Raw genomic sequence first — 15377 nt, 5'->3', positions numbered from 1 at the left:
CCTCAAACACCTGTTGTTCAGCTTGCTCTAACATTTTAAAGAACGAAGAAACTTGGGGGTTCGGGGTTTCATAACGCACTTCTTCATCGTCAAGGTCATCAGGATTAAGTCGATCCTCCAAAATTTGCTCAACAGTATCACGCAATGCATTTTCCACGAACTCACGGTAAGGATTCTCACTAGCATTTGTACTAGGTAGTTTCTCACCGTGATACGTCCATACATAATAATTATCGGCGAAACCATACGACCAAAGATGAATTTGAACATCTGCTTTCCTTTTAAAACCTAGGTTTTTGCATTTCTTACACGGACACCTCATTTCACCTAAATTCTTGTACTCACTACTTCCTTCCGCGAATTTAATAAACTCTTTCACTCTCTCTGCATATGCTTTCTTGGGTTTCTTTTTTTCGTCTAATCTTTCATACATCCACTGCCGTTCTAATCTTTTCATGTTATTATATATCTACACATTTATATATGTCATTAAAAAAGATAATAACCTAACAACAATCAAAATCAAGCATAATAAACAATAATTTAACATTTTAACCAATATAAATATTGTATTTCTTTGAATTGGGTCCTTATCACTCCAACCTAAACCCATCAATGTACGTTTTAAGTCACTAGCAAACATGTACTTGTGATTTATTAATGAGAAAAAAATTCGGCAGCAATTCCCATCCGTTCTCCAAATACACAATATAGAATAAATAATTACTCTACATATGCATTTAGAGAACATTAAAGGAATTGTCACCAAACTCTTTTCTCATTAACAAATCACAAGCACATGTTTACTACCTATGTGACTTAAAACGTACAAAGACAGTCCCAAAACTGGGACTATTCAAAAATTACTCCTAGTGAGTAATTTTTGAACGGGTACTAGGTCAATATGAATAATAATTTTAACAATATTAAAAACAAAACATACAACAATGACTAGTTTTTCAATTAACATAAACTAACATGATTTACTTTTCATTTCACATATATAGTCTAATTATCATTTTAAAAACTAACATCAATAATTTTTCAATTTACATATCTAGTCTAATTATCATTTTAAAAACATTAACATTTAACAAAATTTAACAATAATTTAATTAACAAAAAAATTAGATGCATACAATAAAACCGTCACAACATACATTTAAACAAAATTGGCTTCTATCCTAAGTCAACATGCATCAACATCAACAATAATTCAACAGTAATTAAAACAATAACTAATATTCTAATTCAATTAAGATAATTAAACAAAAAAAAATTAAAAGAGAAAATACCTAATTAGTTCAACAAAGAAAAAAATGAAAAAGAAGGATGAGAAAGAGGGAAGTGGCGGCGGCTGGCGGCCGCGGCCTACTATTAACAAAAAAAAAGATAAATAAGAAAAGGAGAAGGAAAAGGATGAAGAAGAAGGAAAAAGATAAAGGAAATAGAAAAAAAAGATAAAGTTAATTACCTTATAGTGATGGCGACGGCGTGGTGGTGGTGGTGGTGGTGGTGGCCCCGGAAGTGGAGGAGGGTGGTGGTGGTGTCGGGTTTTAAGGAGGTTAGGAGGGTTGACGATTTTTAATTGATTTGGGGGAAATTTGGTAAAGTGAGGGGAAAGTGTTCCCGTGTTTGAGTTTATAAAGGCATCTGACGGATTTTCCGTCAGTACATTAGGAATCCCGACGGAAATTCCGTCAGTATTTCCATTTAACTGACGGAAAATCCTTCAGTCGCCCACTTTATACGCCAATAATTCAAGTGACAGTACACGTCACAACTATTGGATTACTGACGGAATATCCGTCAGTTTTTTCAAACTACTGACGGAAAATCCGTCAGTTGGCCAATTATTGTGACAGCCTGTTATCAACACAGCATTCAAACATCTTGGCCCACTGACGGATATTCCGTCAGTATTTTGAAAAAACTGACGGATATTCCGTCAGTGGTCCATTAGTTGTTTCTAGCTGTACACCAATTTAACGCGTGAAGCTCACTGACGGATATTCCGTCAGTATTAAGATATTACTGACGGAAATTCCGTCACATCTTTTTTGGCGCCTTTGACTTGGTCAACGCGCCAATAGATACTGACGGGATATCCGTCAGGAAACGTTACTGACGGAATTTCCGTCACAAATCCGTCAGTAACCCGTGTTTTCTGACGGCCTCTTTTTTCCGTCGGTAGGGCCGTCGCTAACCCGCGTTTTTCTTGTAGTGATCGTAGAGTTGTTTGTGAAGCTATAAATTGTGTTTTGGTCTAGGTGCTCTTAATGACAAGTTACCGAAAAGATATAGTCCGACCAAAAATGGCGCCGTTGCCGGGGACGGTGTTAACTTGATTTAGATTTTCTTATATTGTTAGTAGTTGTGTCTTTCTTTGCCTTGGGGAAGTAAAACTCCTCAAGGTTTGTTCTAATTGTTTTCGAGTTGTTTGATATTTTGCATGTCTAGAAGGTCACAAGGTGACTTATTACCCTTTGATCGTGAAATTTAAAGAACTTTGACAACCAATAGAAGACTTGCTAGGAGAAATTTGAGAGGTATTGGTGAGGTTGTAGATATTCAACCATCTATTGAGGTCATCAACCCTTTTTCAAGAGAAGGTGAGGAGAACCCAACACAAAATACGACACAAAATCAACCCACAATGCCTAAGTTTTCATCACATTCCGTACCCACAGAGGAGAACCTATCCAATGGTACTCCCACACCACAACATCTAACCGGAAATTTCATTGCCAAATCTGCATTTATCCAATTAGTCGAAAGAAGCCAATTTGGGGGGATGCCTAGTGAAGACCCTCACTCTCATATGGAGGCTTTTTGTGACTATTGTGATGCGATTTCTCAAACCAGTGTAACTCAAGACCAAATTCGATGAGTCTTATTTCCTTTTTCTCTAATTGGTACCGCGAAACAATGGTTGAAGAGCCTTGATAAGGCCACTCTCGGAATTGATTCTTGGAAGAAATTGGCTCTAGCTTTCTACAAAAAGTTCTACCCACCGGAAAAGACTAACATGCTAAGATCTCAAATTACGGGTTTTAAGCAAAGGGATGAAGAATCTTTGTATGAAGCTTCGGAGCGGTTCAAAGGAATTTGTCGCTCATGTCCTCACCATGGACTTAGCGAGTGGTTCTTGGTACAACAATTTTGGAACGGTCTATATGAAGATTCAAGGAACATTCTCAACATGAGATCAAATGGAATGTTCATCGAAGTTGATGACAATCAAACTTGGAACAAAATTGAGGAAATGGCGGTCCATAACTCACAATATAGTAGACCTCGCAAGGCTACTAGAGGAGGAAAGCATGAAGTGGACTCCGTTACTCAATTGGGTGCTCAACTTAGTGCTCACATTGATACCATCGATTTGAAGTTTGAAAAGGCTATGGCTAGACTTGAAGAAGTCTCAAAATCACCAAAGCATCATGTTAATGCCATGACGGCATCTTCATCAATCCCAAGTGGGATATGTGAGAATTGTGGAACTTTGGGACATGACCCAAGTGAATGTAGGGGAACAAATGAACAAGTAAATGCTTTCCAAGCATACAAGAGTGGTACCCCTTATTGTTGGAGCCGTGTCCTCCAGTTAGTGCGGATAACGTTATTGCACATACACTTGTACGGACAAGTGGGAGCTTGTTGGGGCTGGTGTCCTCTACAGTTCGTGCAATAACATTTAAATCTCTAAAAGGATCAAAGGGTATACTTTTGTATTATTATCAGTTGGTCCACGTTTATCAATAACGGTTGGCTTGCTAGATAAGTTTGACGTTATTGTCATACTGATGGCGGTGATCAACTGGTCCCTAAAAGTCACACCTATAGGATACGTTTGAGAGATGTGACGGTATGAAAATACAGTCATGTTGATGCCTAAGTTGACTAAGCAGTTAGTCGGAGTTATTGACTAATAATTAGTCAAACGCGATGTTGAGATAATTATTTAATACGGATTAAATAATAATGGCTAAAACGAATTAAACAGTTAATTCGTAATTTAAATATAAACGATTATATTTAATTGATGTATATTGAATTAATTATACAATATTGTCTTTGTCGGACATGTAATAATATTTCGACTAAGTCATGTTACTAGTTGATATTTTAATAACCGATAACCGATGACGATTTATAATTAAAAACCCGTCGTATACATATTAGCGAGACGAGTCGGACCACGAGTTAAATGAGGAGAAAGTGGAAAGCCCACTCCCTCCCCTTGAGAACCCACGGACCGAACACAAGAGAACAAAAGGAGAGTTTTCTCTCCTTTTGCCCTAACTCATTTCATATTGAAACAAAATTAGGTTTTTGAGAGCATTCTTCTCTGAAAAACCTAGATCTCACATCTAGCAAAATTCACACAAAACTCTCTCAATATTGCAAGTCAATTAGAGAGTATTTCTAGCACAAGGGGCATAGTCTCAGACGGTCTTGGGTGCAACGATTAGGAGGAAATCTACTTTGATTTCTGTTCTTAGGCCGCATTTCAAAGGACCCGAGGTTGATTCTTTTTCTTTATCGTTTCTCTATTGTTTTTCGTTTATGACCATAAATCGCATGTTAAATTTACGTTATAGTCCTAATTTTTAAGGGTTTTATACGGATATTACCCCACAAGTGGTATCAGAGCGAGGCCACGTAAATTTTTCTTTGTGATTTTCATCAAACGAATTTAATTCGATAATTTTGTGCATAGAAAACCGTGCGGCATTTTTACACGGTGATTTTTTTTTTTCTTGAAAACCGTGCCAAGCGGCTTAATGCATTCGAGGCGATGTATTGTTTTCATTTTGTCCTTTGCATATTGTTATTTTAAACGATAATCATGGCAATATGTTAAATTATTATCAATTGTAAATTCATTTCTATACGGATTAGGTTTATTTGCAATTGGTTTTATCAAATCATTTTTGTTTGATTTTGGCCGCATCAAAATTTGAGCCGCTGAAAAAAAAATTTCTTGCTCTTTTGAGCTCTCGGCAATCAGCAGCCAATAATAAAAAAAAAAAAAAATTTTTTTGCTGCACTGTTCACGTTTCAGCCGTGAAAAAGAAAAAAAAATAATTTTTGTTTCATTTTTTTTCCGGCCTTAACATATGCATAATACGGATTTTATGCATTCGCTTGATAGTGAAACGGTTCACTCACGTACCATTTAGTTATTTTAAAGCGATTTAAAGTAACAGATTATCATGGATTAAAATTAAGTTGATTAAAGCGGTTTTGTCAAATAATTTTAATCATTAAAGGTGGTTTGGATAAATTTAACATAATTACGGAATTATGTCACGAATAAATTTTATTTTAGTTGATGCATTTTTATTTATCGTTATTTTGAATGCCTTGAATGTTTAAATTACGTATTTAATTTTTACAAACGGTTGTAACTTAGTGTGGCCTTAGTAGAACGTGTTACCGTAATGATGGAACACGGTCTTGGTTGTATTTTGAGATCTTGTATCTCCGTTTTGGTTTTTTTCCTTGTAATTACAGTTTTTATTTAGAATGTAAATAGTGTTATATTTTGTAAATTTTAATTGTAATTTTGAGAAGACCAAAGATGGAGACCGGATGCTCACTCCCGCTGCATGGACAAAGATGGAACATCAAGACAAGCTTCTCGGGTCCAACGGTGGATTCCAAAGTTGTATTATGTTCTTTTTACTAGGATAGGCCACACTAGGAATTTTTATTTACGTTTTGCATTCTTTTATTTATTTTATCGTAACGATAGATTGCATCATTTTCCGCCTAAAACCAAACCACCTAATAATTGCATGAAAACTGACTCATATAGAGGTCACACGTTAGTTTTCTTTGATATACAGATATCACACGTTTTTATAAGCCATCACCTAAATTAATTCATTCACGCAATGCTAGTTTTTTTGTTCACTTAAAATGAATTAAAACTAAGTTGATGAGATCTTCCTCGTATAACCAAAAATTGAGAATAGTCTTTATAGGTCAAACTCCAATGAATCCCTTCTTCGCCGGTAGGCATAATATGACCCCTTCTACGTCGGGTAAGTTGGAACTGATTGACCTATTTTATCTCAACACTATGGTCACTCGTACGATCCTGTGATTATGGTGGACTATAGATAGGATTTACGGAAATCTATCGACCAAGAGTTCTAACGATAGAAATAGCTAAACAGTTGGCTTATCAATTTACGGAAATTGAGTCTTGGGATCACTTGTATTATTCTTGAGGGAGATCAATTATACAAGTGCAATGAGTCTACACGATTAAAATGAATTTTAAATAGACTTAAATCACCTCGATGAGTTGCTTATTTCGTTTTGTTTTTCCTTTCTTTTTCAGTGTAGATCACGATCACTTAAACTGCTAATAACAAAATGGCTGGCCGTGCTGACGACCCAATGCCAAGTGCCACCTTTGGACCGTGAGTCCGGCCGGATCTTCATGAATCGGATGAATCGGTCTACTCGATCAAGAATGATGGATCAAACTTCGCGGACTCGGGAGGCGGCATTACGGAATGCCGCCGCCGACGGAAGCTCAAATATCCGACAGAGCCCATCCCGTCAAACCCAGGCCCCACGGCTGGAGCTAACGAGATCGCCAAGTATAACGATTTCGTCATGGAAGCGGGTGCGATTAAAAACGTACTCATTTTTGCAATGGAATCCAATTTGCAGAAACGCTTCATAGCCCAAGGTGCAAACAAGATTTTCACCACGCTCACTAAGGAATTCTCGAAAGCACCGAGAATCGTGACCTATGAGCATACCACTCGCTTCTTTGATGCGAGACTCCAGAAGGGCCAACCGGTTAGCCCACACATTCTCAGCATGATTGAGAATGTCGAGAGACTGGAGGCGCTTGATTATAAAATCAGCGAGAACATCGTGATTGACCGCATGCTTCATTCACTCCACGATGGTTTTGCGCTCTTTAGAGCGAATTACTATATGAATGATTTGAAGAAAAGTCCTCATGAACTACACTCCCTTCTCGTACAGACCGAGAAGGATATGAAGTTTAGTGGGAGCTTGAAACAGGATGTTCTCGTTATGTCAAACAAGGGCAAGGGTAAGGGCAAAGCTCAGGCAGACCTAGTGGTAGGTAAACCGAAGTTTAAGAAGTCGGGATCAGGTAAGAGTGGGCCTGGTGAGTCGAGCAACTCATCAGGCGCGACAAAGAGCAAGACCAAAAACATGGAATGCCATCACTGCCACAAGACTGGGCATTGGAGGCGTACATGTCCTGTTCACCATGAGGACATAAAAGCAGGTCGCGTTAAACCTGTTGGTATGTCTTCTTCCTCTTCTACTTTTATTCATATGATTGGGATTAACCACGCAAGTTACGGAACTTGGGTACTAGATACTGGTTGTGGTTCTCATCTGAGTAATCATGTGCAGGGGCTCCGAAACATCGAACCCCTCGTAAAGGGTGAGGTGGACCTGCGTGTCGGGAATGGAGCACGAGTGGCTGCCGTCTCGAGGGGAACATACGTGATCCAGCTTCCTAGCGGATTTGAGTTATTTTTATATAACTGCTATTATGTACCCAGTCTTTCTAAAAACATTATTTCAATTTATCCACTTGACAAACTTGGTTTTTCATTTGTAATAGAGAATAATACTTGCATTTTCTCATTACACGATATGATTTATGGCAAGGCAGTCTCCATGAATGGAATTTATGTTTTAGATCAGACCACCGAAATATTACACGTAATGAATAAGAAGTTAAAGGTTGGTGACAAAGATCAAACGTATCTATGGCACTGCCGTATGGGACACATTAATGAGAAACGCGTAAAACAGCTCATAAAGAATGGAGCTATATCGGCCTTTGATTTTCAATCATTTGGCACGTGTAAATCATGTCTCATTGGTAAGATGACTCGAATTTCCTTCAAAGGTGTTGGAATGCGTGCTGCTGATCTATTAGGACTCATACATACGGATGTGTGTGGACCTATGTCAATCACCGCACGAGAAGGCTATAGGTATTTCATCACTTTCACGGATGATTTAAGTAGATATGGCTATGTCTACTTAATGAAGCACAAAAGTGAATCCTTTGAGAAATTCAAGGAATACCAGAATCGGGTACAGAACCTACTGGGTAGAAAGATTAAAACACTGCGCTCAGACCGTGGTGGCGAGTATCTTTCTCACGAGTTTGATCAACACCTCAAAGACTGTGGGATTGCCTTGCAGTTAACTCCACCTGGAACACCTCAGTTGAATGGTGTGTCCGAACGGAGAAATCGAACACTACTTGATATGGTTCGATCCATGATGAGTCACACCGTGTTGCCTAACTCATTGTGGGGTTATGCTCTTCTGTCAGCTGCTCTAATACTTAACCGAAGTCCGTCTAAAGCTGTTAACAAGACTCCATATGAACTATGGAAGGGAACGGTCCCTAGCTTGTCCTTTATACGGGTTTGGGGCTGCGAGGCTTATGTCAAGTGGAGACACAAGGATAAGCTCAGCCCGCGATCGGTCAAGACATACTTTATAGGTTATCCAAAAGGAACGCTTGGTCATTACTTTTATTCGCCAACCGAACAACGTGTATTTGTTGCGGCAAGTGCGACATTCTTAGAAAAGGAATTTCTCGAGAATGCAAAGAGTAATAGAACCTTCGAACTGTCGGAGATTCCAGAACCAAATACCGAGCAACCATTGGAGGAACAAATTCCTTCAATTCCGGCTGCGGTTAATATTCCTGAGGAACCTAGGAGGTCGGGAAGAGTCTCTATTCCTCCGGACAGATACATTGGTATGGTCGAGGAACATGACATAGATGACATTCTACTCTTAACGAGTAGTGAACCCGCAACCTATAAAGGTGCCATAACTAGTTCTGACTCAAAGCTATGGCTTGAGGCCATGCAATCCGAGATGGACTCCATGTATGAGAACAACGTATGGGATCTTGTTGACTTACCTGCGAAGGTTCGTCCCCTTCAATGCAAATGGCTTTACAAGATAAAGCATTCTGTGGAAGGTCAACAAGATATCTATAAAGCACGACTAGTTGCTAAAGGTTTCACCCAAGTGCCAGGTTTGCACTACGATGAGATATTTGCACCCGTAGTCATGCTGCGTTCCATTCGGATTATCTTAGCGATTGCCGCTTTTCATGACTATGAAATTTGGCAGATGGATGTGAAAACCGCCTTCTTAAACGGTTTTTTGGAGGAAGAGTTGTACATGGTACAACCCGAAGGTTTCATTGATCCTGAACATCCTAAGAAAGTATGCAAGCTTAAGCGTTTCATTTATGGACTTAAGCAAGCTTCTAGGAGTTGGAATCATCGTTTCGACCAAGTGATAAAAGAAAATGGATTTACTCGATCGGTCGAGGAACCATGTCTATATATCAAGTCGAGTGGGAGCAAGATTGTCTTCCTAATATTGTATGTCGATGACATACTCCCGATTGGGAATGACATACCTCTCTTAACTTCGGTGAAAGTATGGTTGAAAAACCATTTCCGGATGAAAGATCTGGGTGAGGCACAAATAATTTTGGGCATCCGTATCTATCGAGATAGATCACGTCGGATGTTATCTCTCGATCGGGGAGTCTTATATAGACAAGATACTAGAGAGATTCAGCATGACTAACTCCAAAAAGGGGTTTCTTCCTATGGCTCCAGGGGTGCATTTGAGCAAGTCTCAGGCACCAGAGACACCGGAAAAGAAAGAGCGCATGACACGGATTCCTTATGCCTCGGCTATAGGATCAATCATGTATGCCATGATATGCACACGTGCGGACGTGGCATATGCATTGAGTATGACAAGTCGATTCCAACAGCATCCAGGTGAATCACATTGGATGGCTGTCAAGAACATTCTTAAGTACCTACGGAGGACTAAATATTGGGCATTGACTTATGGAGGCGAACAAAAGCTATGCGCAACCGGTTACGCAGATGCTAGCTTCCAAATGGATTGTGATGACTCGAAATCTCAGTCTGGATTCGTTTTTACTCTTAATGGCGCTGCAGTCAGCTGGAAGAGTTCCAAACAAAGTGTTACAGCAGACTCTACGACTGAGTCCGAGTACTATGCCGCGTCTGAAGCTGCAAAGGAAGCGATATGGATGCGTCAATTCTTACAAGGACTATCTGTAGTGCCTAGTTCGAATGACCCGATCACCATCTATTGTGACAATAGAGGTGCCATATTCCAAGCTAAGGAGCCAAAGTCTAGCAACAAGTCTAGACATGTACAACGGAAAGCTCATCTAATCCGAGATTACGTGGAGCAAAAGGAAGTAATGATAGAAAAGATTGCTAAAGATGATAATATAGCAGATCCTCTCACTTAACCATTACGACAAGATAAGCATGAAGGGCATGTTAATTCCATGGGAATTAAACGTGTTCCTGAGTTGTAGTACTCTTTTATGGATTAGATTCATTCTCTTTTGTACTCTATACGACATCATCATTTTGATATTTATATATTCTGTTTTTCATGTGGATTTGTACGACAATTTTGAACACCACAAAGTGAACTGAACAAACATTATATTTTTGGTCCTTAATTGCCCACGTGAGCTGATAACTCTGGCAATTATTTTGTGACGTTGGTTGATGGTGGGTTCAACAAGCCATAAGTCAAAAGGTTGACTGACCAATCACAGAGGCGATTTATACGGATATCTCGTAGGACACAATTGTGACATCGACGTGGAGTCCTAAATGTTTTATAACATTCGGTGCCAAGTCGTGGATAGGACCTCCATGGTGATCCTAAGAGTCGATTCTTTTGACTATCAACTGTCTCTTGAGACTAAGGCAGATTTTGGGTGACTTTGGTTTCTTTCTCACGGTCATCCGTAACAGGGGGCCAAGTAGATTTTTTCTGGGTCATTTCATGCTGTGCTTAGATCGGAAGGAGTCGAGTTGAAGGAAATATTCAGCCTTTATCAGGTACTCGATATTTCTCGGGGCCACTCGAGGAGTCAGAATGAAATGCATGGCCATGCTCGAATACGAATTCGTTTTATCAGTTAAGTTACTCTCTAGTCGGGGAAACCACTCTTGATACAGATCGATTGTAAAATACGACCTTTGTGGATCCGGATCTGCAAATTGTTTTACATTGAGTGGGAGAAATTTTAAATGAATATGAGAATCTATTATCGCACATACACTTGTACGGACAAGTGGGAGTTTGTTGGAGCCGTGTCCTCCAGTTAGTGCGGATAACGTTATTGCACATACACTTGTACGGACAAGTGGGAGCATTCTTCTCTGAAAAACCTAGATCTATCATCTAGCAAAATTCACACAAAACTCTCTCAATATTGCAAGTCAATTAGAGAGTATTTCTAGCACAAGGGGCATAGTCTCAGACGGTCTTGGGTGCAACGATTAGGAGGAAATCTACTTTGATTTCTGTTCTTAGGCCGCATTTCAAAGGACCCGAGGTTGATTCTTGTTCTTTATCGTTTCTCTATTGTTTTTCGTTTATGAGAATAAATCGCATGTTAAATTTACGTTATAGTCCTAATTTTTAAGGGTTTTATACGGATATTACCCCACACTTATTCCAACTATTACAATGAAAATACCAAATTCCATCCAAATCTCTCATACAAAAGCCAAAATTTTCAAAACCCTCAAACAACATACACCCCACCTCCCATGAGAAACCAAAATCAAAGACCCTTTTATAACCAAAACCAAGGTTACCAAAGTCAATCTCCATACAATCAACAAAATGACCAAGGTTTTGATGTTCAAAAAGCGGTCCTTCAAATGCAAAAGAATCAACAAGAGTTTTTCACTCAAATGCAAAAGGATAGTCAAGTAAAGGAAACCACCATCAACAACATCCTAGCTTACACCAAAATGTTGGAAACCCAATTGACTCAACTAGCATCTTCAAGCTCACAAACACAAAAGGAGAAATTACCACCTCAAGGTGATCTCCCAAGACATGAAAAGGTTAGTGCCATTCACTTGAGAAGTGGTACAAGGTATGAAGCACCGAAGAAGCAAGTTGAGGATGAGGTTGTGAAAACTAGTGACAAGGAAGAAATTGTGCAAAACTCCAAAGATGGAGAATCATCAAAAGAAGAAATCTCAAAGAAAAATGAAGACAGGGTCAAGGAGAAGGAGCCCATTGTGATTAGACTTCCTTTTCCGAGTCGTCAAGCCAAGCCTAAATTTGATGACCAACTTGGAAAATTTATGGAAATTGTGAAGAATTTGGAAGTCTCAATTCCTTTCACGGAATTAATCAATCACGTGTCGGCTTATTCGAAATACATGAAAGACATCCTCACAAAGAAGAAGTCAATCCGGAAGCTTGAGACTATCGCCTTCCCCAAAGTGAGTAGTGCAATACTTCAAGTGAGTTCACCTCCAAAACTCAAGGATCCGGGAAGCTTCTCAATACCGTGTACCATTGGCGACACCACGATCAACAAAGCCTTATGTTATCTAGGGGCTAGTGTGAGTGTTATGCCGTACTCGGTGAGTAAAAGGTTGGGGATGGGAGAGCTTAAATGCACCAATATCACACTCCAAATGGCCGATAGATCGACGAAGACACCATTAAAGATATGGGAAGATGTTCCCGTACGAATTGGGAAATTTTTCATCCCGGTGGACTTTGTCATTGTTGATATGTAAGAAGATTCCAACATTCCAATCATTCTAGGAAGACCTTTCTTACACACCGCGGGTGCGGTGATTGATGTGAAACATGGAGAGCTTACTCTAGAAGTGGGAGATGAGAGTATAACTTTCAATCTTGACAAGACTATGAGAGCTCCCCGTTTGCATGAACCATGTTTTATGATTGATCATTATAGCCAGAAGGATGATAGGAAGAAGTCGGAACTCCAATGGAAGAAAAAAATTGAAGATGCTCCATTCAAAGAGCAAATGAATTGTAACAAAGAGAGCTTGTAAAGCTCACCAAAGTCAAGCAATGAAGAGGATGGCCTCATTGGCCAAGACAAGATAATGGGAGAGTTGTCTCTATCAACTCAAGAAATCTTTAGTGATAAAGTAGATGAAGTGTGTGGTCTTTGGGACGATGAGTTTGAAGGGATTTTCAATCCCTATTTTGGTAATGCTATCGATCAAGACCGACAACAAGGGCAAAGATCTATTGCAGATCTTTATCACGACAATGAAGAAGCTTTTGATTACTTCTTCAAGGTGTTGAGCAACATCAACAACACCTTGGACATGCCCCCATGACATCTCACTAAGGATGAGAGTTTGGTGGAGTCCTCCCTAAACCACCATTTGTAAATATTTCTAACTCCCTAACTCGCATTTTAATTCTCATATTGCATTTTTTGTCATTTTTGGATTTTTATGCCTTGATCAAGATAATTATCATGTTTGAGAGAAGTTAGGGAGGGACTAATAATTTTAATTGATGTGTAGTGCTTTAGCTTAGTGTGGGGATAGCAATTGCCTAGGCTATCCATGCCTTAGTAGTGCCCCCACAATGAAGAACATGAGCTTTTGAAGAATGAAAAATGACAAGGGATATGCTAATACACGGATGGAACTGAATCCGGGTAAAAGGGGAAGAACCCGAGCGTTTTCAAGAGAAGACGCCCGTTTTCAGGCAACCCGGGCGTTTTGGTCCGAATCCGCCCATTCTTCATGAGCTGAAATTTTGAAATTTTGGGACTGTTAGCAAATCCGGGCGTCCTGCAAAGAATCCGCCCGTCCTCAGAAAGTCGCCCGTCTTGCAACGGAAGCCGCCCGTCTTTTTGGCTGAGAAAAACAAGAAAAATCCCTGGAAAGGAATCCGCCCGGCTTCACTGAAAGACGCCCGTCCCGCATTTACAAATCCGTTCGTCTTTGCTAGAGTCCGCCCGTCTTTAGGCGAGGATTTCTCAACCCAGAACAGACAAATCCGGGCGTCCCGAAGGAAAGCCGCCCGTCTTCCCCCTGCATTTCAAAATTTTCGGGTCTTTTATAAACCCCCTCCCACATTCATTTCTTCATTCCTTCATTCCAAACACTACCCATAAACCCCTATACTCAAAACCCTCATCCTCTCCATCACAAAAACAAGATTTCCTCAAAACACATTCATCAAAATCAAATCAAATCATCCTTTTAACAAAAATTAATCACTCCTCTTTCAACAAAAATCAAACCAAGCAACAAAATCTTCAACCTTTGAGTCAATTTTTGAATTTATATTATAAAGGCAAAGTCTTTCATCTTTAAATCGATTTGGGTACACTTAGAAATTGAAGATTTTTACTCTTTTCTTGGTTCAAGCATCAATGGCAAGGACAAAAGGAGCAACAAAGGCACCAAAGACAAAGGCACTCTCAACAAGACAAAAGAGTCTTCAAGCAAAGAAAGCCTCATTGGCTATGGTGGTAGCTAACTCAAACTTGGAAGTACAACAAGAACAACCTCCCTTGGAAGCAACTACTTCTACTACTCCGGAAATTGCTCAACTTTCGAACTATCCGGAGGTAATTTTCATTTCCAAATCCCATAGGGATACTTTTGCCAAGTATGCTAGAAAATCATTTCTATCCACCAAGTTTATTTGTGAAGATGCCTTAGATAAGTTGGGTGTCCTTGAGCAAACTAGAGCCTTCTTTAAAGCCATGGGGTTGAAAAAATTGTTTACAACAAAAGAATTGACATACCCCTCCCTTACCTTAAAATTCTTGAGTTCTTTGAAAGTCAATAAGGTAGAGACCATGGAAAACATCGAGTTCCGCCTAGCTAATGTTAGTAGGCACATCTCTTTTGAGGAAATGGGTAAAGCATTGGGTCTTGATGATTCACATATTTATTTCAAGAATGTTGGCAAGTATGACCCCGCCCCTCTTTGGGAGGCGATTTATGGAAGGAAATTTGAGAACTATCATGCTAGTCGCGCTCTATTAGTCCACCATCCGGGCATTAGAGTGTGGCACAAGGTCATAGGAAACACCATCATTGCAGGAAAAGACACCAACCACTTTACCAAGCTCGATTTTTTTCTTCTTGAGTCGGCCTTGAACGTTGGAAGGGAATTCACCAAGCCTTTCAACTCTCTAAGGCTTTTGGTCGATAGATGGCTAAATGTTGATTGTGGGAAAGCAAGGCACTACCGTTATTGTGAATGGAGGTCTAGTCACTCTTTTGGCTAAATACTTTGATCCGAACTTCAACAAGGATAGCAAGTATGTGGCAAAAAAGGGTGGTCATCTCATTGATATTGATACTATGATAAACAAGTAGAAGTGGGTCTCTCATAACCCTCTTGACACCAAGTATGGGTGGCTCACTAGTGAGGCTAGATCTTTTTACTTTGCCTTCGAAGATTTGTCGTTTAAGTGTCCACCGGACCAACTATCTCCC

General features: G+C 39.6%; 1 non-coding gene across 1 annotated transcript; it reads right to left on the bottom strand.

Moving 5' to 3' along the window:
- Positions 1–3028: 3028 nt before the first annotated feature.
- Positions 3029–3135, bottom strand: LOC141634897 (small nucleolar RNA R71). Its single transcript, XR_012539613.1, has one exon. It is a non-coding gene; the product is annotated as a small nucleolar RNA R71 (small nucleolar RNA).
- Between the last annotated feature and the right edge of the window lie 12242 nt (positions 3136–15377).

The sequence above is a fragment of the Silene latifolia genome, chromosome Y (assembly GCF_048544455.1).
Source record: "Silene latifolia isolate original U9 population chromosome Y, ASM4854445v1, whole genome shotgun sequence".
Taxonomy (NCBI): Eukaryota; Viridiplantae; Streptophyta; class Magnoliopsida; order Caryophyllales; family Caryophyllaceae; genus Silene; species Silene latifolia.
Note: the sequence above shows the minus strand (reverse complement) of the source record. Positions and strands in the feature narration are given on the sequence as shown.